At 38.4% G+C, this 24,240-nt stretch overlaps 1 protein-coding gene and 1 pseudogene across 12 annotated transcripts in view; one reads left to right on the top strand and one right to left on the bottom strand.

Annotated features, from left to right (window-relative positions):
* LOC143661694 (3-hydroxyisobutyrate dehydrogenase, mitochondrial pseudogene) lies at window positions 1-23,543 on the bottom strand (annotated as a pseudogene).
* The window catches only part of CTNNA2 (catenin alpha 2), a 1,185,776-nt gene that overhangs the window by 453,238 nt on the left and 708,298 nt on the right, over window positions 1-24,240 (top strand). The window lies entirely within an intron of this gene.

Genomic DNA, 24,240 nt, shown 5'->3' on the forward strand with positions numbered 1-24,240 from the left:
CTATAGAAACTTGAACACAGATGAGAAGTCTTTCTTTGAGTAGCCGTTTGCATATAGTATCCTGTCTGGCCCATCAGACTTGGACTTTTTGTGTTGGTAGCAGAGTCTTTTGCTAATCCAGATCCTTGGCCATGAGTGTTGCCCCAAATCCACCCTGATAATTATTAGCTGAGGGAACCTCTTCTGTCATCCCAGGTACCGAATCGTAAGTGTTGCTTGACCAACACTGTCCTGAGTCCATGTATAGGATTTTAGCCAAAGGTTTTGGTTCAAGCCCTAGTCTGATTCCAGGATTCATACCTTTAGTAATTGGTTCCAATCATACTGATAGCTAACAGCATGTTGTTGCAGGTCTTTGCACCCTGCCCAGTTCCAACCCCTCCACAATGCACCTCATCCAAGCTTATGCACTCCAGCAACTATTGGTGAGAGCATATTCTTCTTTGACTTTCCCACCATAAATATGAAGTTCTCAGACCAAGCAGCTTCCATACCAACAGACACAGGGACATCTGTGAAAACTGCTCCTATTTTCTCAACTTCTTGAGCCAATTCTTTTGAATCAGAAGGATTGATAGTACTGGAATCTATAACAACGAGCCTTTCTTCGCTTTCTTTAGAATTCCATTTGCTCCAGAATAAACTGCAGTTGCTTTGATACTTTGTGACTTCGTGGGTATCGTTGTGATAATTCTACCAGCTTTTTCAGTTATGTCTGCTGAGGAAGACACTACCTGTTCACCTGGTTCTTGAAACTCTTTTCATGAGTCAGGAACACATCATAAGTAATGAATGGATAGCCCATATTGCCCATTCCGATGAATCCTGTTGGGGTCTTAGAAGCCATTGACCTAGAACACGCCACTGCCGGCCACTCTAGTTCTGGAAACTGGAAGCAGCTCTGGAGAGCCGTAAGGAGGCTGTCATGCTGCCCTGGCCACCTGCGATGTTATTTTATGCGTGATTCCAGCACCTACATTTGTATATCCTTAGAATGTTTTACTACCAAATTGCCTGATAATTCAATTTATAAGCAGCCACATTGATATAATTCAATTTATAAACAGCCACATTGATATTTTTATCAATTGATATTGTCGTAAACAGCAGAGAGAGTGGGAAAACAAAGAGACATGAAATGATTGCTATTTGGGACAGTCATTAGGGTAGGTCTTCGGATATATCCCCAATACGTTATTAGCATGGCCTTAAAGTTTATTTCAATTAAATGCAAATAAGTACATCTACCAACTAATGCTCACTAAACCAAACATTGCTTAATAACAAATCATATATCACATAGGCTCAAACCACATAGACTCCTGGAGTGTAGGTGCTGCACCTTGGCAGTAGGTGGGAGATGGGAAAGCAGGAGTAAAAAGGGCTCTTGAGTCCCTCCCCAGCCCCCTTCCCACAGACCCACTTCACTCTGATATTAATAGAATTAAATATTTGGTTTCCATGTAGAATTTCATTGGGGAAAAGAAAAAAAAAAAAGATTCTGTTGGTATGACAGATTTTGAAAAATAATGATGTATTTTATTCATATCCCTAAAACATTTTGTCTGAAATAGCCAGATAATTGACACGAAAGAAATCCTGAAAAATGAATTATTTAGGAATCTGAACAATCTATGATTTTACTTGTGGATGTGAAGATTATGATAAAATAGAGACGCCTAGGTCTTTGCAGATAGGCAGGCCTGTCTTGAAGTACTGAGGGGACTGAAAACTCTTAACCTCCTGGGGATCTGTCACTCTTCTGGCTACCACTTTATTCTAGCTGTACAATAATGTCCCCAGACAAGTGAGAAACAGATCTATCCATGTCTGTGTTTCTACTTCAAGTTTCTTAGCAGTCCCTGGTCAGATTTGCCATTCTGTGGGGCTCCCAGCTTCACTCCTCACTCACTGACTTCTATACCCTTGAAGCCAAGAGCAGCATTCTGATGGGAAAGTCTGAAAAAATCTGCACTCACCATTTTCATCAATTCCTTTAGAAATTGTCATGCATTTTAGTTTGTATCATAGTATACATGTGGTATTTTACAGAAGAAATAAGTCAGAATGCTATAAATTATCTCCATGAAATATTTCATTTATTTTCCTTATGGTGTAACATTTTCTTCCCTGGGAACTATAGATAACTTACAAGTCTTCTCCTACCCCATTCAATACATTGAACTATAGCAATTCAGTTTAGCAAAACTAATGCTGACTCATTGGTTGTGTAAATCAAGTGAATATTTTTTAATGCCAAAAAGGAAATTATATTTGACAGTTTGAGGATGATGTGTTTAAGATATAAAGTTATTGCAGTAACAGAAAATAATCAGTATAGGCAATAGAAATTTTATTCCTTTAACATATAATTTAGTGTTGAATACCTAAAACTAGAAAAATATTAAGAATTTATTGAGCATCTATTTTGTCTGTGGGGTGAAAGATATTGTAAAAGGGAATTTTATAAAGCTTAAAAGTAGCTAATTTTTCCTGCTTAATTTCGCTATTTATATATATCTTAGCTTCTGAAATATCCAGCAAAAGCATTTGTGTCATTTTGTATTCCTGGCTATGCATTTGGTGTGAGTTAAGAATTATAAAGAAAAGAATTATGGGCCCCATCAGGTTGAAAATAAACAATCCGAGACTTTCCCAGGGCGGTTATCTGTTTCTCGACCTTCCCCCCCCTGACTCCTTGCGCCTAAATCACTTGTTGTAAAACTGTGGCTATCTGCAATAGCCACTCCCATGACTCATGCTCAAGAAATGCTCGCTGTGAAACTGTTAAAAGTGCTTGTTGTAAAGCTGCTCTTATCTGCTTTTTGCAAAACAGCACCTGTGACCCATGCTCAACCCCCACCCCCCTCATCTTACCCTTTAAAAAGCTTTTGCAGACTTAGGTTCGGGGCTCTCTGTTCCTGCGTGTTCAGCGAGCCCCACACATGTGTGGAAAATAAACCCCTTGCGTGTTGCATGAGAGAACGTCTCTTGGAGTCCTCCTTTGCGTGGCAAAATTCTCAAATTCTTACAATATAGAATGATGTGCAGTAGAACAAGTGTCTTATTTTATAGCACTTAAGTGTTATCAGATTAAGTCCCTCCCTAATCATAATGAAAAATAGGTGGCAAGATAGAAATAGATAATTATGAATTACGTTTAGAGAGACAGAGCTGTGTTGAAGTAATGAATTATTCATGGCAGAGTTGGCACTTGAACTGTTTGGAAGGTAGGTAGAAACAGGAGAAGTAAAAGATGGAGAGGATGTTAGGTGGGAGCAATGGCAGGAGGTAAAATTCATTATGAAAATCCATGATGCACCATGAGTAGGCTGGCTTGATTAGAGCAAAGGATTCAGGTTAGAAAGAGGAAAAAATGAATTTGCTTTTTTTTTTTTTTGCAGGTTGAGATTAGATTATTGAGAGTTAGAATTCCGGATAAGAAACTATGCTATATTTTGTTAGGCAATCTGGGGTTTATCGAGTGTTGTTTTTTTTCTAATCTGGGAGTGATGTTGGGAGCCTGTACAGTATTTGGGAGCAGTCACCCAGGCTGAACTGGGTGACCTTGTCTTGAGAATGCCCCCTAGAGGTTGGAGGCCATGGAGACATGTTAATAGACAGGAGAGTGCAGACAGAAGATGGTAAAGTGTTGAAATAGGAAATGGACAGTGGGAATGGAAAGAAAAATAAATAAGTAACTGATCAAAGTGAAGGATTTGAGGCAGTTTGATGATTGACTTTTTTTAAGGAGAGGGGAAAGAGAGGAGGAGACCAGAAACATTACTTTTAGGCTTCCATGAGACATATTTATTAATTATTTCTTGAACTAATGTATTTCAGATTTGAGGATGGTCAAATTCATCAACAACATGCTTTTTTTAAAGAAAGCATTTAACAGGTGCTCAGGTGGTTCAGTGGTAGAATGCCTGCCTTCCATGTGGGAGACTTGGATTCAATTCCTGGACTATGCACCCCCCAAAAAAAAACATTTAATAATATTTAAAAGTCTAACGTATGATGATTTTGTTCATATAATATATGTCTTCATCTCCTGATTATTTATATCCATCTAATAGACCACTAGTGCCTTTGATTTAACATTCAGAGCTGCCCAAAGTTCCTCGAATAAAGTGTGTTGCAGTCCCGTGGAAGCCTGGCTTTGGGCCTCACGTGCTAGAGTCGCTGAGAAGGGGCATTTCATGACCAGTGACTCCCCACTGCACAGGCTCTCAGACTCCCCAGCATCTTCCTCTTTAGTGGGTATTCTCTCCTCAATCTGCAGTGCCTAGTAACTTTTAACACAGGATTTTTTAAGAGAGAAATATTACTTTTGTGGGAAAAAAAATGGCCTTAAAAGTAGATGACGTCTGCCTTCAGTTTATTGAATTTGAAATGGTTATTTAACTTTCTCAGTTATATTTTGTGCATCTCAACTTGGGTGTTGGAGAAGGATCATAACTGTGGGATTCCCCAAAGAACTCGGGACACACCCCTTAAGAAACTTGAGAATCTCCTTTAAGAATAATCTGTTTCCTGGGATCCTCCCTTGGACACTTCTCTGCCCTGTGACAGCAGGGGTTGTGACTGTCAGGCAGATTGCTGACTTAAGCAAGGTTGCATTTGTTATATCAACGGTGTTCGAATTGTTTTTGGTGCATTTGTTATATCAACGGTGTTCGAATTGTTTTTGGTACTCATTATTAAATTCCCTTATAGACACTACAGGGAAAATAAAGATGAATAAATGAACCGTGGATGGGACCTTCAAAGAAATTATACTTGTAGGGTCCAACAACATACTATTCCATTAATCATTATTGATTTCAGATAATTACATTTTGAACATTGTGGATATTCATGACATGATGAGATGCAAAGTATATTGCAGGTTAAGGTGAATCTGATTCAGTTGAAATATGATTCATTATTGTCCAAGACAGAAACTATTACTTACAAGAGAAAACTGATGTGTCTGCCCAATTTCCAATCAGCCTGCGCTCAATTTGATTTAGCATGGGTGAAGCAGGTGAGAGCAATGGATCCCACGAAACGGCTTCATGTAAATGCAGACTTATTTGATAGAGTCATGTCCTCACTCTGGTTTCAGATCTCATTGTAAAATGTAATTCTTCCCTAATTATCTTATTAGGAAATATTGTCTGACTAGTGCTGAAAAAATGGCAGCAGTTACCATACCCCTTGAGGCACAATTTATCTTTTTCATAATAACAACACAGTTGTTGTTAAACACATTATTATATTACTAAAGGGATGACTGTGAGTTAAAAGATAAAGAATTTGTAATCATTACAAGCTTACATGAATTTACTAAATATGGTTCATATAAAGGTAAACTCTTTTTTTTTTTTTTACTTTGACAGGGAGATAACAGATATTGGGGTTTCAGCAGAATTTTTGAAATTCTTTTTAATGGTTTCTGGGTAGCTCTAAGGGAATTGTGGTGGCTTTGAAATTGATTAAATCGTTCTATCCAAAAGTAGTTATAAATTGATTCCAGAGGAAGATTTCTAGTACTGAACATCAGAAAGTAATCAGCATGGTAGAGACTTAAGGTAGTGAGACTTGAAGAAATGGAGATGTTTCAGTGAGGAAAGAGTGGGGAGAAGATAGCTGTCTTCAAATATTTGAAATACTTTTATGTTGAAAAGAGAGGACTTACTTTGTAAAATTCCAAAGTTGTATGTAAAACCACAAATAGGCTCAATATAAGGGGAAAAAAAAATGAGTAGCCAAAGCTCTCCAGCAAATTCTATCACTTGAAGCACCAGAGCTGCCTTGAAGGCTAGTGGCTTCTGTCTCTGGATGGTGGGCTTCACTGGAGTGTGTGACCGTTTTATTGGGATGCCTCAGACAAGGGGCTGACCTTCGAGGTTTCTTCCAACCTGACATTATTGTTTCTATGATAGTGTAGAAATGCATCTGTGGGACTTAGGTCGGCACCATCATTGTCAAGGAAAAAATATCTGTCCCTCACATGCCTCTTGCCTAGTTTCTTTTCAGTTCATTTTATACATGAGGCTACTTTGAAAAGTGAGAGGGAATTTTAGGCTCTGAGATCATCAGAATGGAAATGATATTCAGCTCCATGTTCCTTATTCATCATATCTTGACAGAGCAATTTTGTGGCTTACCTGGTAGTGTCTGGCTGAGTTAGAGGCTTAGATAGAAGAAGCCTAGCTAAGATTTAGCAAAGATGAAGGGGCTTCTGCCTTTCCAAAAGAAATAATGTATGTTATAGGTACCTCTTTGTTTAGTGGGGAGGACTCTTTGGCTTGACTTTTGCTGTCACATCCTTGGGGTTCCCTAGATTTACCTTTGTTTCTGGAGACAGTAATGCCTGCTATTCCTGGTGCCTGTGATGAAGCATGGAGCTATGGCCAAGTAAGGATGCCATTATGGTGATACCTTCGTGACTAGACACCCGTTTAGGATTTCTAACATGTACTTTGAGTTTGGCCACCACTATAGACTTTCTAGACGCCAACGTCATTTGACTGATAGTTAGTGATGATGCTCCTGGGCAAGTTTTTGCTGAAGGCTGCACTGGTGGTTATATTTTCCTAGGCTGTCATCAGAAAAACAGTTCTTTTCTACAAAGACCTTCATCATGTGGGCCCATTCTTCTCTGGGAGTCAACTCTAATATGATGCTCTTTCCAACCATCAGATTATTTAATATTAAATTTAAAGGAATGCACTGTCCCATTGAAGATAGAGGTAGGCGGGTCTTTGGAACGTAACTATCTGTTAAGAGTCCAGAGCAGTAAATAGGATGTTACTGTGCAGAGCAAATCTTAGCTTCTGTTTTCTGAGGAAGCAGAGAGGTACAGAGGTTTCCTCTTTATTCAACCTTCATATGTTATTTCACCGTAACTAAAAAAAAAATACCTTATGACTTTTTCATGTCTGGTGATTTTGATCACATAATTTTTATGTCATGAAATTGAATGGATCATTTCAATGTCCTGCACAATGCAACTTCTCACAGGGCGCCAGGGGCTCACTAGTGGTTGGGAGACCTTGGGTATATAACCAATTCTCCATTAAATTGGTATTTTAGCTCATTTAAGTTCATTCTGTCTTTTTTATATATTTTATTTGCCTCATGAATACTGGGTACCTTTTAAAATATAAAATGTAATTATGAGGAATATTTCTCAATTGTTTTGTATTCATGCTTCTCCAAGTGTAATTTGAGTCCACGGCAGTCCATAAACTATTTATTGCCAGTCTGCAACAAAATGAGTACAGCCACTGTCAGCGTTTAGATATGTAAGTGGTAATTTTACATGAATGTAGTAATTTCATAAAAGTAAAACAGTCAGTAATAGATTGGAAGTTAAAAAGAAATACTTCTCACCACAGATAGTTTGAGAAATACTGCTTTATACCTTTCAGATGTTAGTACCAAAAAGTGGGGAGAGGGACAGATAAACCATACAAAGACAGACAGACCTCAAAGGTAATAGAGGTAAGGTCAGCTTAATGATTTAAATGGTTCCTACTCCCAACGTACTTTGAGTATCTAAGCTTCTTCCCCTGCCCTGAGAATCCTTCTTCCCTTACCTGGTCAAGGTGCCAAAAATCCCCCAGTATAATCTTTTAGATGAGACGGTTGTTTCCTGAAGGCATCCTTTAATATACATGCTGTCTGCAAACACCCATTAGCTTCCCTCACATATCTGATTATTTTATAAGGTTAGCTGACCAAGTTGAGGATCCTGAGGGAGATAAACTCCGTCCACGTGGGATCTGGGAGGAAGGCGTAATGCTGCTTCCCCAGATCGCACAGTCTGCACTGCAAATCCTGTCTGGAAAGCTTGTCTGGAACTCCATGCTCTCTACCTCCAGTAGATATCTTCCCGTGCTCTAAAATTGCATTTCTGTATTGCAGAGGGAGGGACATGATAGAAGGAAAAAGAAGAAATGGACAGCAGAGAAAGGGGAGCAGGGGAACCATCAAACTGTGTAATATGCAAGGGGTAGGGGGAGGAGACAGGTGGACTTGTTCCATTGGATGAGTGAACTTATGATTTAAAGGTTTTGTCTTCTAGTCCTGGCCACCTCCCAGCCCCCTGTGTGAAGTATCCATGTAAGGTTCTTTCTTTTCTTTCCATGTTCTCTTAATTCTGAAGCAGATAATGTGAACCTTCCGTTTTGGTTTTTGTTTATAAATATTAATTCAGTCTGGATTTTGAGGGTTAAAGAGCTACTTAGTGAAGTACACTCTATTACGAACACTGTGGGTATTCAATTTGTAATATTAAAATTATCCTCAATATAGATTGTAAATAAAGACAGTTATTTATGTTTCATATAACTGGTACTTAAAGAATCCTCAAGAATATGCAAGTTTGAGCCGGGTCAATTTTTAAAGGAGTGGTGGATGTTCAAGCTTTTCCTTAGAGGCAGGTATCGGGTTAGATACTTGGCAAGTCACTCTGTCTTGTTCTGAACACTTTATGTGTCTTCTTTCATATCTCATGCCAGGGGCATAGAGCCCTAGGTCACCTCTGCCATCCCCTGTTGATGCCCAGACATGAGAACCTTGCTTTGTAGCCAGGTACCATGCACTGATCTCCATGGTCTCTGAAATGAAAGTTGTGTCTCATGGGGCATTAATTTGTTGTTTTTATGTACACACGTCATTTTAGGTTAGTTCCCCGCTATCAAAGAGGACCTCATACCTATCTAACTGGAGATTTGTTTTGCTTGTGGATATCTTGAATAGTTATAGCCGTGTTTCCTTGCTTTAGAGAGCTTCTGGTCACCATGCTCTCATCATCACTGCCATCATCAACTTAGTATTTATTGTATAAATTGGGTAGATACCATGCCATGGGTCATAGATTCATAGGTGTGATAAAAAAAGAGGGATGGGGGTACTGGTGTAAGGGTGGTTCAGTGGTAGAATTCTCGCCTGACTGGTAGGAGACCCGGGTTCGATTTCTGGCCCATGTACTTCCCAAAACAAACAAACAAGCAAAGAAAGAAAGAAAAAATAAACCAGCAAAATTCAACAAATGATGCTGCAATAACACGATACTCACATGGAAAAGGTGTGAAATGTGACCTCCGCTATACAACATATAAAAAAAAAAAGGATAGAAGAGTGGGCACTCACATTCACTGCATACATTTTATGTGCCAAGAACGTTACATGTTTCCACAATGAACCTTCTAAGTCTGGGACTTTTAGTTTCATTTTCTGGATAAGAAAATTGAGGCTCCTAGAGTTTAAGCCAATAGCCAGTCCAATAATCAGACTGAAATTTAACCCCGAGTCTTTATGATCCTGGAACTCCTGTTTTTAACATGGCCTCACACCCATTGCTGTTAAACATGTTTAAAATCTAGAGATAATATTGTGTATGATGCAGTAAGATCAATAATAAATACAAAATAAAATTTAAAGAAGCCACATGAAATAGTAGAAACCAAAATGAGAAAAGAAGAGGTCTGTGTTTTATGCTCACAAATGCAGTGAGCTAAGTTTTGACAAATATATATAGTTTTCAGATATGTAAAATGAAAAAGCAGGGTTACATGCTTGCTACAATCCTGCTCTAAAATTATGAAAATCTGTATCTAAAACTTTAAAAACATTGCTGAAATGAACTACTTTAATTTTACCTATTATCAGTAAACATGTTTTAGAGAAATTTTGTTTTCTCTGACTTTGAGTGGGTGTGAATTAAGATGATGGAAAAAACTTGGCCTGTTTCCAATATTTTATAAAGGTAACATCAAGAACGGCAAAACAGAAAAAAACAACAATATGGCTACCATTTAAATCCTGTATTATCTTTAACCCTGCAATTTTGTAAAATTGTTGCATTGTCCCCACTTTACAGGTGGAAAAATTGAGGCTCAAATGAGTTAACCTGACTGGGTGGGACCTGCATGTGAATCCAGATTTCCATGACCCCAGTGCTCATTTTCCTTCCACCACCCCATAGGCAACCCTACCTCCTGCAGCCCAAGAACTGCCCAAGCAGGGAGGGCATGTAGTTTAGGGCGATGACTCCAACTCCTCCCTTCCCCAGTGAAACCTGCATCCCTGGTTGCAGCACAGGGCTGGCCAATGGGATACTCTTTCAGGGAGCAAGAGAAGTCGTCCTTCTTCCCCGCTAGGAGGGACAGGGGGCCCTTGGGTGGAATGGAGGAATGCATCCCAGCAGTTTCAGTCCCATCTGGTACCCTGAATATAAGTGCCATTGCATACAAGAAGGAGATTTAGGATAAGTGTGACAAGGTTTCATATTAAATGATGTGCAGACAATTTAGAATCACTTTCTAAAGAGGCATTTTAGGATAATGCATTAAGAGGCATTGGGAATTATTTAAATGAGATGGAGTGCATCTTCAGGCTACAAAGGGATGCTTGGTATGTTTGTTTGGCATTTGCTGGACACGGAGAATGGGGTTAACCTGTCTCCCTGATAAAAACTGAGCTTGCCCTCCACAGTCACAGTGAGAATATTGTGGACAGGCCACTGTGTGCCAGCCACAGTGCTAGGTGCTTTGCACTCATCTCTTTTGGTTTTTCTGACAGCCACACTGGGCCAGAACATTCTCATCTCAATTTTCCAGGTGAGGAAACAGAGGCTCGGAAAAGTTCAGTGTCTCATCCCAAGACATTGGAGGCAGAGTCAGAGTTAGGCTCTAGTCTGACCAGAGACATTCTCTCTCTTTTTAAAGTTTTTTTTTCCTTTGGAAATAATTTCAAACTTATGATAAGTTGCAAAAAAAGAGTACATAAAACACCTGTATACACTTTACTCATATTATCCTGTTGATCACATATTCCTGTCCCAGAGCCCATCCTTTCCCCTTACACTCCTGCCCTGCGGTGAATCCCCATTGTTGATTTTTAGAGACCTGGATTTAGTTACCCTCATGATCAACCCACTGAGCCTTTCCTTGTTCAATGCTCTGGCAAAATTGCAATGTAACTATCTTTGTAATAGAAGAATCTGCACCGCACTGTAGTTATATAAAGACAACCCATGAGACTAATCCATTTGCCTGGCTAGGGTGGGAAATGACCACCTTTTGCAAATTGCTTTTGCAAAATGTTTTCAGGTATGCTTATTATTTTCCAAAGGAAATTGATGAAAAACTGACTGGGTTAAATAATGCCTCCTGTTCCTTTTGCCTTACAGAGATTTCTTTTTTCTTTTTTCCTTCTTTTTAGCCTTGTTTATTTACAGAATTGTTGAGATCAAAATGATTGCGAATCACAGTCCCTTAGACTGTCAAAGGCTGTGCCCAGAAGAGGGCAGGCTTGCACGCTGCAACTGTTTGCTGCATAATTAAGCAATCTGCTTCTGCTGTGCAGTGGCAATGAAGAGAGATTTCATAATAAATAAAATGGAAGGCTTATTTTATTTGGTACAGGATTTTTAATAAGACATCAGATTCAAAAGGTTTACAAGAACAATATACTCTATTCAGTGTATTTTAGATGCAAAAAAAAATATGTTGGAATCTATTTTTCTTTCTAAGGAGCACGGGTTGCCTCACTGTTGCTAAGGTTTTTTTTCGTTGTTATATTTACTTCCATCCCCCGCCCCAGACCCCTACCCCCTGCTGTTAGGGTGTTCTTTCCCCCTAGGGTAATCACCAAGGGAATTTTCAGTGGTGAGTGTTTTGAAGACAGAGATCTTATAAAATTAAAGTGTTGTCAGTAGTTTACAGTATTGATTAATTTGGTAAGATGTCAAAACGGGTAATGAAAACCCACTAGTTCATGAAGCCGATTCCTGAATGTACGTCCGGGAGGCAGAGTTAGTGGCAGCCCTTTGTCCTTTCACTGCTGGCCCAAAGCAGTGGACCCGATAGCCCAGATGGACCCTTCCTATAGCGCCCCCTCGTGGCTTTGTCGGGGAACTGTGCAGGTCCATCTCTGTACGCCTCTTTCAACCCATCTCAGCTGTAAACACTGCTTTCTTGTCAATATATTTTCCTCCTCTCCATCCATCACTGACTTCTGCTTTGTTGTGGTAAGAGACGTCTCATGGTCTTTCCAGGAATAGGGATGTGAAGCTCAAACTATGTGGGGGCACTTTTTAAGAAAAAGAACATAAACTTATGAATAACCAATAAATTCAAGACTTGGGCGTGGGAGGGGTGTTGGACGAACACTGGAGCTCACAATTTTATTAGCTTTTGCTTCTGTCTTTCACAACCCCTCTCTGCATTCCCCTTTCTCTCCACTTCTGTCATGTCAGGCTTCCCTTTGTTTCTCATGTGAGCTGTCAAAAAAATAAAACATAAAAATACAAAGCCCAAACATTTTACAAAACCACTCTGGTCATCTGGCTTGCAAAACTGTGACCTGAAGGGCAGGCCACGGTGGCTCAGCAGGCAAGAATGCTTGCCTGTCATGCCAGAATCCGGGTTCGATTCCCGGTGCCTGCCCATGTTAAAAAAAAAAAAAAAAAAGACTTTGACCTGAAGGTGCTCTCTGTCATTTTGAGATGGAATTAGACACGGTGAATAATGCCACTGACCCCCAGAGGTCTGTTCATCATTCTCCCCCACCCTCCTTTTCAGAGCAGATCACATACCACATGGGCATTCAGATAAGTACAATGACCTTTCTCATTCACTTTCTTATCAGTTCTGTTTAATTGTCAGCATTATAACAGGATAAGGTGACACTTTTATTTACCTTTGGAACCAGTGGGGAAAATGCATGGATATTAAGAAACTGTTTAGGGAAATAGTTATCACTCTTCAGGTGAGAGATGGTTAAGACCTGGGCTGAGAAAGGCAGTAATGAAGGGAGAAAAGTCAGATTCCAAAGTCTCTCCTAAGGGATTTTGAAAGTATTAGGTAACTAGCATGATTCCAATACTGAAGGATTAAGAGAAGTTAAAATTTTCCTCTAAACTGCAGTTTTGGAGAATGGATAACTTGGGACATTGTTTGGAGAGACTGATAATCCTCAAGACTGGGTTTTGAGGGGAAAACAATGACCTCAGCAGGCAGATAGAAATATGCATCTGGAATTCAAGAGTTATATTTTTATTTTAAAGAATGTTTTTTTTTTTTTATTTCAAATGTATGCCACTTCAGCTATATTCTGAGTTAGGATTTTCAGGACTGGTTAGAAAAACCAACAATCACATATAGTACTTTTATAAAGGAAATTACTATCTGTGTTCCAAGTAATAAGTTTAGAAATGAAATTTGAGAACATGGTCTGCTTGTAAGCTGCCAGTCTACATGAGCTGGGATGCCATCTGGTCTTGAGAACATGTTTCCCTCCATGCTCTTTAGTGGAACATCCACCATCTTCAGACATATGTCTTCTCTCTGATGATTTCCTGCCACGTCTGTATGCATTTGCCATAGCTTGATATTTCTTTAAATGTCCTCACTTTTGAAATCCTATGTATTGACAAGGTTGATTATATAAATGTCACTGTGCCTTCAAAGGAACATCAGTATCATTTGCCATCAAATAGAAGATAACCACAAAAATAATATAATGAAATGTAAATATGACATTGAATACTAGGCATGTACCAAAACTTGCCTGAGCCCTGCTTCCTCCATTACAAAGGGAGATGAGCAAATACTAGAGAGGCTGGAAGTAACAGGTCACAAACTAAGACCTTATACTAGACGTAATCAGAAGGTTTGAGAAGAGAATTAAAGAAAGAATTAATTTCTCTCACAGTGATTCTATGTATGTATTATCCCATTTGGATGCCACCTAAGATAGACTACAAGCATCAGTGATGGAGCGGGTATTTGAAGTTGCTACTGCAGGCCTGCGGCATGCCTTGTGAATTCCATCAGCCACTCACAAGATGGAATTTTAAGTTACGAGGCATTGAATCACACGTTTCTTTCCCTGCATTACTGAGATTTCACCTGTCTAATGCCTACTCCCGAGTGCTCCTGAAAGTATGAAACAAGATAGTATATGTGAAAATGCTTGGAACACTGCTTGGCCCTCAAAAATGTCAATGCCTTCCGTTCCCTTCCCTTCCCCTGACCAAGGAGGAGATGAGAAGTCCTGGGAGATGGGGGCTCATTGCCACGTATTTCACTGCATACAATTTATAGAGCAATTGAGCCTATTATTTTTGTAGATGTAGAATGATGTGAATAAACATTTACACTTTAGGGTTTGATTTATATAACTGTTAGTATCAGCATTATGTAATTTTTTTTACAGTTTCAGAAAATGGAATGGCAGAAATGCAGTAGTGTAGATTTATTTGGATTGATGTTCTAAATAAAGGGATTTCTCCATGTAACATTTATATACTTTGAGTGTAGTCACAATTTGGAAAATTTTGAGATACTTTTCCGTGTGTGTGTGTGTGTGTGTGTTTGCACATATGTGCATGCTTTGGGGGAATTTGTAACTATCAGACAATTTCAGCTGACATTTTTAGAAAGTGAATCAAAATTTAAGAAAAGCAAGTGATCTAGTCACATTTATGCACATAAATTATAACTAAAATCACATGTAGAAAATTATGGTACACATTTTTAGCATAAGGGCAAAGCATTTTTCTTCAAACGACATGGAGGTGACCCAAAGAGATTGCTGTAGCCTTGAAAAATATTTGCTGAATTTTTGAAAAGTATTATCTAGAACACCTTAGGGCATAGTGTGTAGTAATGTTAGATTCATTTCAAAATAATGTTGAGAATGCAGAGATCAGATAATTTAAATTTTAATAGGGTTTTAAGGTTAAGCTGGATAAGTAGATACGTAAAATTGGTCAAAAACATGTTAATGTAATGAAGCCTTTGGCTCTCTTCAGTTCTTGCATTAATGACCAGACAGCTATCATCAGTAGAGGATGTCATGGAACATTCCAGAAGGAATGACATTTTATAGGTGGTAAGAGCATAGGATCCAGCATAATCATATGATCTGAAGCAGTGGGAAACCAGGGAACTGTGAACTCTTGTATTATAGAATTTTAAACTCAAAATGAAATGGATTTTATCAAGCTGACAGGGCTACTCCAATATAGCAGTTGTTTTTGTATGATTGTTTCCTAAACAAAAATTCAAGCAACAACATGCAAAACGATTCAAGTTGTTTGTGTATAACTGTATTGAGTGCCTCATTATGTAACTGGTGGGTAGTTGAAGTAGCTTGTAACTTCTGATTCCAAAACTAGGTTATGACTTCTTTCTTTAAAAATATTTTTACTGATAAAACAACATAAAAACATACAACCATTCTTAACATGCAAACATTCCATACATGGTGTGCAATCAGTGGCTCACAATATCGTCAACTTGTGACTTCTTAAAGTAGGTCTGGTCAGTTTTCCATTCCCTCTTTACCCACTACCCTATTTTTTCACCCATTTACTTTGGAATAAATAAATTCAAATGATTGTTCTTTTAATATGACTATTAAATACAAGTACTGAACTCATTTTATTTTCTGTGTGTGTTTTTTCCTTAAAATTTATGGATCCTTCTTCTTGAAAACATATAAATTGCTTTCCCCCCCAAAAAATATTCTTTACTTTGGGTGTTATAATTTTACTTTATTTGCAGTATCCTAATTTTTTATTCCACTGCTAGCTATTTGTCAATAAACTAAATTTAAAAAAAAAGAACAAATGTTTAGTAACAAGCCTAGATATAGGTATATAGAAATTAATTACCTTACTTGTATGACAGTTGTAAAATATGAAGAAAGATAATTCCTATTCCCAGAATTTCAAAGCCATGATTTTGTTACAGACACACCCACTTTATTGGGTCTAATTTATTTTAATGCAGTTTAATATTGCACTGTTTTATCCCCTGTAAAACAGAGAGTGCTGGAAATGATTTCATGTTGTTTCAGTTCTTAGGAGAAAGAAATTGTAGAAATGAATTATAGAGTAAATTTATAAGCAAAGAAAATAAAGAAGAAAAATAAAAACAGTCTTTTCTGGAACTTTGTGTCTGGAAGTAATTTTCATTTGCTTGTTTTTTTGAGCTAATTTCAAAGAACTCGCTGCAAATGTAAAATTGCAGGTAAATATCCGTTTGATCCCTTGAGACTAATTTTTGCCTGGGAACACTCATTGTCCCTGTAATAAATCCCTCCCCCCCCACACACACGTTTTTCCCATCCGAGTTCTTCCTTAGCCTAGAAACCTGAAAAAAGGTGACAATCAGTCAGCTTTCTCCAGGGTGTCACCAGGCAACAGGTGAAGGGCTCCATGATTCAGTCGGGGCACATGTGGAGTTGTCAGGTTCTCTCCCACTTTGTCATCATGTTCCTTCCTCTCAGACATACCTGTTGGCATGTTCAAGTGGTCCGTACCTGCATATGAGTCTCTTTAGAGCACTTTACTAGTTAGGCCAAGATTCCTGAGCTAATCCCAGTTTGGGTCACTGAGCATCTCTCTGACCTGTGATCCTCTGGCTCCACCCCTAGAAACAAAACAAAAATGACCATCCTAACTCTGAAGACACATGAGGTTCTCAGGCCAGCTGTTAAATGAGTGTCTCACACTCATTCAGTGAATATTTGTTCAGTAGCTACTTTTAGAAGGGCATCCAAAGATTGATCATCAAGGCTCATGTGGTCTAATAGAGGAGACAGGAGGTGTTTTGCGAGACCCATTATATTACCCCCTGTTGGAAAAGTGCAGACAAAGCACTGGATATTCAGAGAAGAGAGGACTTATTCCAACTAGAGGCCTCCCTCTGCGGTGTAGAAAGAGAAGACTTAGTGTCAAATATGAGGTATTGCTTGGTGCAAAAGTATTTCAACCTGTGCAGGTTGTGACTGTCATTAATTTTAGTAGCATGAATATGATAAATATGCATTGCTTCTGAACCCTCAGACCCCCCAAAAGCACATTCTGTCATTCTCAAATGAGATGTGTAGGCTCATAGGAGACCCATATCTTCATAACAGTGAGTATACAGAAAATGCAGGCTCATTAATTAGTTGTGTTTCATTTCTTAAGGGTCACCTCTTTACTTATGAGCCACAAGCAAGATGACTAACCCTGAACTAGCCCAACCCCATTGCTACAAATCTGATATATGGGCAAATCAGTTACCAAAAAAGTAAGAGTATCATGTGGCAAAATTTAGAGGAAACTTTTATTTCCTTTTGATCCCCAAAGCAAGTGTCCTACTTTTGAAAGCCTTTAAACTCAGGGATATGTACACTTTGCAAAGAATTGAACCATCAGCTATGGTTGCACAAATTTCTTAAAAAGCACAGTTTATCTTTTGACCTTGTTAATGTTATTGACCTGCTTTCAATGTGGTATTTAAGAATTTTTTTTTTTCTCTCCAGTAGCAATGAAGATTTTCTATGGCTCAGTCCCTAATCTTGAGCACACTTCACATTGTCACCATGAACAAGACTAAGAATAATTGGACCAGAATAACACCTGATGGCCTATGAAGACTCGATACTTATAAAAATGTCTATCAAGTGCCTTTCTAGCCAAATTTTAATTATTCCGCTATCCCCTGGCTACTGAAACATCCTCCCTACAGTTCCCCACCTAGCTATGTCCTCTGACCATAATTTTAACCTCCTCTTCCAATTTCACCTTATTTTCTCTGCTGAAAATCTAAGGTTCTCTCCTTTATTATCAGAACAGTCCTGTATGAGGTAACATATGATAAAGTGATAAAAATATGTGTTCATATGATATGAAATAATGGGTAGGTTTTGAGTTACACATTTGCATTTTAACAAAGGGCTTTCAGAATAGAGTTTATCGCAAAGGAATGATCCATAGGGTAGTAATTTCAGAAGCCATTGCAGGACTATGAAGGACATGTATTTGAGCCAGCGTTCTAGAGATCGTGCATTTAGAATCACCTGGGGGCTTGTATGTCTGTCTTGAGTGGATCCTGCAGATCCTGGCATTATTTTCAGGTTTGACATCTAGACCCCTGTTCTTGTGCTCGGTTACTCAAAAATTAGTCTCTTCACCTTAGCTACAGCCTCTCAACAACAGCTTTTGTTTCCCCATAGCCTACATTTGAAGGCTGACCTTTCCGTGTGGTCTTATACTCATTTACCCTGATGTCCCTTCCTCCTCTCATGACTGGTGTTTCAGAGCAGCTTGCATCAGTGCTGAATCTGGCTGCTAACTCTTATTTTTCCTTCATTGCTCTGTCTGTGCTCTGTCTGGGCAGTCCAGCAGCAGCGTGCATTACTGGGAGGTTGTCTGCATCCTCTTCTCATCAGAGAAAACCTAGGTTGCTAGTTCATGAGAAATATGATATATAAATAAAAGAAGAAAGATCTATAAATTAAAAAAAAAAAAAACACTCCCTAATAAAATTGTTTCGAGGTTTGTAGAAATCCCACAGGGTTAGATCTCATGGTGATATAGACAGTAAATTCTGGATGGGATCTATCACTAAGACATCCTGGGGAACCATTCAGGATGTTAAAAAAGAGTCTGGTGTCTCCAGCAAATTCACTCTAGGAGAGAGGCATCAGTTAGGAGTTGCATTCAGCTCCTAATAAGAGAGGTTCAATACAGTGGTTTCTAAAAGACAAGGGTTTATTTTTCTGTCATATTAAAAGGAAGGCCAAAGGCAGAAATCCTTTCAGCAGCTCTGTGATAACATCAGTGTCCCAGGCTCCTTCCATTTCTCAGCGCTGGCACCCTTAATGGACTTTTGTTCTCTAGGATGCTTTATAGACACAGCTTCAGCCATCATGTTTCCATTCCATGTAGGAAAGGGAAAAGGAGCACTTGCCATCTGACTAAGATTCTTTAAAGAAGTTTTCCCAAAGCACCATCAATGATCTCTCAGCTCACAGGCCATTCCTTTCTATCAGGAAAGCTGAAAATACAGAGTAGTATAATTTTTTTATCTAGAGATATTGCAACCCCAAATGATACATGGACTTTAACAGCAATAAAGAAGAGGACCTGAGGATGGATATTAGCTTAGCTAGCAACTAGGTGACCTCTTTCACAAAATTTAGAATTTTAGAATTTCCTAAATGAGCTGTGCAAAAAATAAAAGTAATAGAATATTGATAATTCTGACATAATTAATTTATACTCACCTTAAAAATAGTTGACAGCATGTATTATAATATATTAATTTTTATATAATTCAAGTACAATATCCTTAAGGATTAAGGTTTTTTTTTGAATCTGCAGATTTTATTGAAATATATTTACATACCATGTATTCTATCCAAACTGTACAATTAGTGTCTCACAGTACCCTCACTTCGTTGTGCAATTATCATGACTCTGTTTTAGGCAATTTTCATTGCTCCAAAGACAAAAATAACAGATAGACACTTACACAGAAAATAAAGAAACCCGAAAATACCCCATATCCCTTATCCCCTCCAATTATTTACTCTTAGTATTGTTGTTGATGTTAAATATAATCCATATCAAGCAATAGGTAATTTTTCCCCATATGCAACTCGATTATCAGCTCTTTGTCTAAGTATTATACATTTGTAGTAGTTCATGCCTGAACTTATTTATAGTATTGTTAATCAGTGAGATACATGACTTTAAACAACCCCTTTCAATCAAATTCACCTTCAATATGACACTATGATTTATAATCCCAGTAATGAACTACTATCACCTCTACACATTCAGGATTGGGGATTTTTGAGATTAGATTTACCCATTCACTAACATGTCAGTTTTCTTGCTAAGTATTGATTTCTAAATCAGAAAGATGCAGCCTAAAATTGCTTGAAAATGAAACAAATAACTCACCCAAAACAAGTCAGAAAAGGGGAAATTTTGCAATTTTTGCATCTGCAGTCAACACTTACTGAATGCCTTTCAGGCACTGGGCACTAAGCTGAGCAGTGGAGGGGCCACTGGGAATAAGACAAGCACTGCCCTTACCTCATAAACCTTATGGTCTAATGAATTAACTTGAAAATTCTGTCCTAACACTTTGAAATAAGCCAGTTAGCCAGATTTTTTTAATGGTAAACTTTTATTTCATTTTGTTACAAAACCTGGGAACTAGGCACTTTATTCATTCAATCCATAAATAATGATAGGTACCTGACTTTAAGGTGATAATTCATATATTCAGAAAGGAGTTCTGACTTTTACTCAAATGCAATGTCTGCCCTGACAATTGGTTGCATAGGGCACTGGGTCACTCCAGGACAGTGCAGCGCTGCTAAGGTTGTGTCGTGAATGGGAACTAGAGGCCACGAATAACAGTAGGGGAAGGGTTGGTTGGGGGTGGAAACTTAAGCCTATAATAAATGGCCAAGCATAAGGAAATGCATGAGGATATATTTTAATGATTTCAACATCTTCAGCATTTGAAGAATGTTCTGAAGTAGAAGAGTAAGAAACTTCAAATTATATTCATTAATCACAAGAAATTGTCATGTTCAATAGGTAAGGAAAGAGGAAGAGACTTAAACAATAACCTCTACGCATAACAAAATCACTGTTTTTAACATTTAAGCCCGCTAAAGTTTGATTAGACAGTTCATGAGCACATATTTTATTCATGTCCTTATGCTTCATATATGAAACATTTGATTTTTTTTTTTTTTTTTTTTTTTTACATGGGCAGAGATCAGGAATCGAACCCGGTCTCTGGCATGGCAAGTGAAAACTCTGCCTGCTGAGCCACCGTGGCCTGCCTGACAACATATGATTTTAAGACTATTACATTATCATTCCTGGAAATGCAAAAGTCAGATGATGCCACTTAGCATTTTTACCTGTTGTCAGTAATAAACTTAGCATTATTTATCAATTTAATCTTAAAAATAGGTCATGCTTCCCATATTGGAAAATATAAAATTAAGCAAGAAAAGAAGCCAAAAAACTCTACATGTTGAGACAACACCCACATATCATTTAATGCAACATTTGATTAGCATTTGATGTAAATCTTTCCATTATTTTTCATATAAATATTTCAATTATCTTTTTTTTGCTTAGTTGGCATCCTGTGTTCAGTGTCTAATTGTTTACTTTTCTCTTCCTCTTTCTCTTCTTCTTTCTCTTTCTTTCTTATTTAGCTTATGATAACTTAGCTCTCCATTGAAAATTATCAAATGACTAGACTTTTGAGTCGTTTCTAAAATTATATCCTTTTGGGGCAGGCCACAGTGGCTCAGCAGGTAGAGTTCTCACCTGCTGTGCTGGAGACCTGGGTTCAATTCCCGGTGCCTGCCCATGAAAAAATAAATAAATAAATAAGTTAATAAATAAAACTATATCCTTTTCTTCCTCGTTTTTCTTTAAATAAATACTGTGTGCTAAGTACCATGCTAGATTTCAAAGGTGAATGAAAAATAATTAGAAAACCCTGCCCTCTGGGATTCCAGAGATATTTATTCAGCAGTTACTTAGGTGTGTATTCATTGTGACCCCTGGAGTGTGCTGGAAACCAAACATCCAATGGCCAAGAGAATCGATTAAGTGGACTCATAAGCGACCCCTTGATGTCTCTGTTATATGATTCAGACAAATAAAGTGGTACACGCAGGGTGGTACGGGAGCAGAAAAAAGGAGGCAACCAAATTCAAATTAGACCTGGAGAGCTGGGGTTGAAATAGTTTGGAGAGAAGGTGATGTTTGGGATGATTTTTGGAACAGTTAGAGAAAATGATAGGGAAGGGTATTATAGCCAGGAAAGTGTATGGCAAGGGTAGAGAGTAAAAAAGACATACATTGTGGGATTGTCAGTACTTCTGCATCACTTAGTCCAATGCCTGCATTTCCCTGTGGGAACTGAGACCTGGGAAGTCAACACGCCCAGAACCACATGACCAGCGAGAACTGATGCCTCTTGACTCTATCCTAACAAAATGGGAGGTAAAAGGGATGGAGTTTAAATTAAACCTTCTCACTCAGTTTCACATTTAACACCAAATGAAAGGAGTGATCGACACTTCACAATATTAGGAATATGTTGAGACTCATTACTCACTGTGTTAATTACAAGCGTGAATTAGAACTGAACACCTAGTCTATTAGTGAAAGCAATAAAAGAGATTTTTCTCAAACTGTATTTTTCTTAAACTTCCATATGAAAATATATGTGCAATTGATGTCCAGATAAATGCCAGGCATAGTCCCATTTCAAATACACTAAAACTTCAGGTAGCCAGAATCCCAGAGAATGCTACTGACTTCTGTACTGAATATGTCTCAGTCTCCCCTTTTCTTTCAGAAGGGGAATTGTAAGCTAGAAGTATGTTGACAGATATCCTCTGATGACACCCCAAAAGTGGGCTCTCTACTGTGTTAAGAACTCTTTGTAACTTTTAGTGAGACATATACCTATTAGAAACTTAGAATTGAAATGAATCAACAGAAAGTCACTTTCAGAGTCAGGACACAATGAGTCAAAATTTCTATTGTTCTGTGGAAACACCAAAAACTAATATTTATCGCTGTGTTCCCTGACATGGATATATGACTATCAAAGGAAGATATAGCTGTGCTCTGCTGACCCAGGGAAATAGCCACTAACTTAGCTACAAATAGATGAACATCCAGAACCTTGTACCCTAAGAATTCCAGTGTAACATTTCTAGCATGCTGAAGTTAAATTTTCCCAGTGTTTAAAATGCTGCTTTGTTGCACTTTAAATCCTACATAAGCAAAAGTAACTTTCAAATATCTGGGATAATACTCAATATGTTAAAATAAATTCAGGTAATTTGTGGAAAGGTTTACCATCAATCTCAATGGAGAATCTGACTACTTAAAGAGCATTTTCTATTTTCACTGAAACTGCCCTTCCTTGATAATCATTAGAAAAATATTCTAACACATGGGTGGGGCCCATTTCTAGGTTGTTTTAGTAAATTCTGTCCCCAGTTGGCTCTAGAAGATTTATTTTTCTGGTTTTCCTGAAAGTGGAAGTTGAGGGCTCTCATTTGTTTCCTATGATTTAAAAAAACAATACCATATATTTGCAATTTTGCAAAGAAGCTTTGATATAACAAATATTAAAATAGTAGGCATAGCTTCCCTTATTCCTCAGAAACAAAACAGAAATTAAGGATTTAATTGCCATAGAACTAGCACATGATTAGGTTGGTTTCGAGTGTATGTAAGTTTCTTTTAAATAAAATAATGCATTAAAATAAGTATTTGTCAGGTATTTGGTATGTGCAGTTGGTTGTGGGGGTTGGAGGGCTGGGGTGGGGCTTTGGGTAGTACAGGAAACATTTATGGGATGCAGACCCTGCCCACAGAGCCTACAATCCAGCACTGAGATGACAAAAGTCATATTATAAAGGGGAATAAGTGCCCCAAGGGAGAAGAAAATAAAGGTAAGAAGGTAAACCAGAGAGACTTGATGAAGGAGGCAGTTTGTGATGAACTTGAAAAGGCAGCTTTGATATGTATGTAAAAGTGAAGATGACAAATGGGAAAGCAGAAAAGAAGGCAGCTTCCCAAGGAATGGGGTGGGGAGCGGGAGTGCAGTTTGCCCAGGTGACTGAGGTGCTGAGAGTCCCTGTCCTTACCTGCAGGGAAGACAAGCCTGGGCCACGTGCTGTCTTTGTGGTCCCCTCATCGTGTGGCATAGCCTGTTCTGCACACTAGGGACTCAGTATTTCCCTGGTGAATAAAGAGGTCGCAGGCCTGTGACCTGCCCACTGAGTCGGTCATCCTCTCGAGGCACAAAGGATGCTCAGAGTACATAAAAGGATGCCAGCTGGAGAATTCAGGGTCTCCCATCAAATTAACTTAAGTAGTAGAATTAGAATGTGGTTATCTCCTGGGTTGAAGTGTGACTACAGGGAATGTGTTGCTATGCATGTGGGGTCTGGCCGAGTAGCTTGTAACAGACATTCTCCAGGTACATTGCTTGGTCTTGGGTCTTGGTCTTACCTCGGATAAACTGCGAGTCTTGGGAAAATTACTAATCTCTCCATTCCTCAGTTTGTTCATCTGTAAAAAGGGGATGATGACAGTACCTATTCAGAGTTGTAAGAATTAAATGAATTAATTCTTTGAACACTGTCTGGCACACAGAAATCAGGGCTATCTTCTGACTCTGTTAGTTTTATCAGAGAAGAAGATGTGCAGGAGTTGAGCCACAGCCATGAATTAGAAGAGAAATGAGATGGGGAATCCATAAGCAAACAATCCTATGTCGGTTCCAGGAACATACTGGGTACACACACTGGGCCCACTGGCTCCACATATTTAACTTAAACTGTCAGTCTGATAATCCTAACTAAATTGTTTATAAATATGACCTGTAAAAG

The sequence above is a fragment of the Tamandua tetradactyla genome, chromosome 17, assembly GCF_023851605.1.
Source record: "Tamandua tetradactyla isolate mTamTet1 chromosome 17, mTamTet1.pri, whole genome shotgun sequence".
Taxonomy (NCBI): domain Eukaryota; kingdom Metazoa; phylum Chordata; class Mammalia; order Pilosa; family Myrmecophagidae; genus Tamandua; species Tamandua tetradactyla.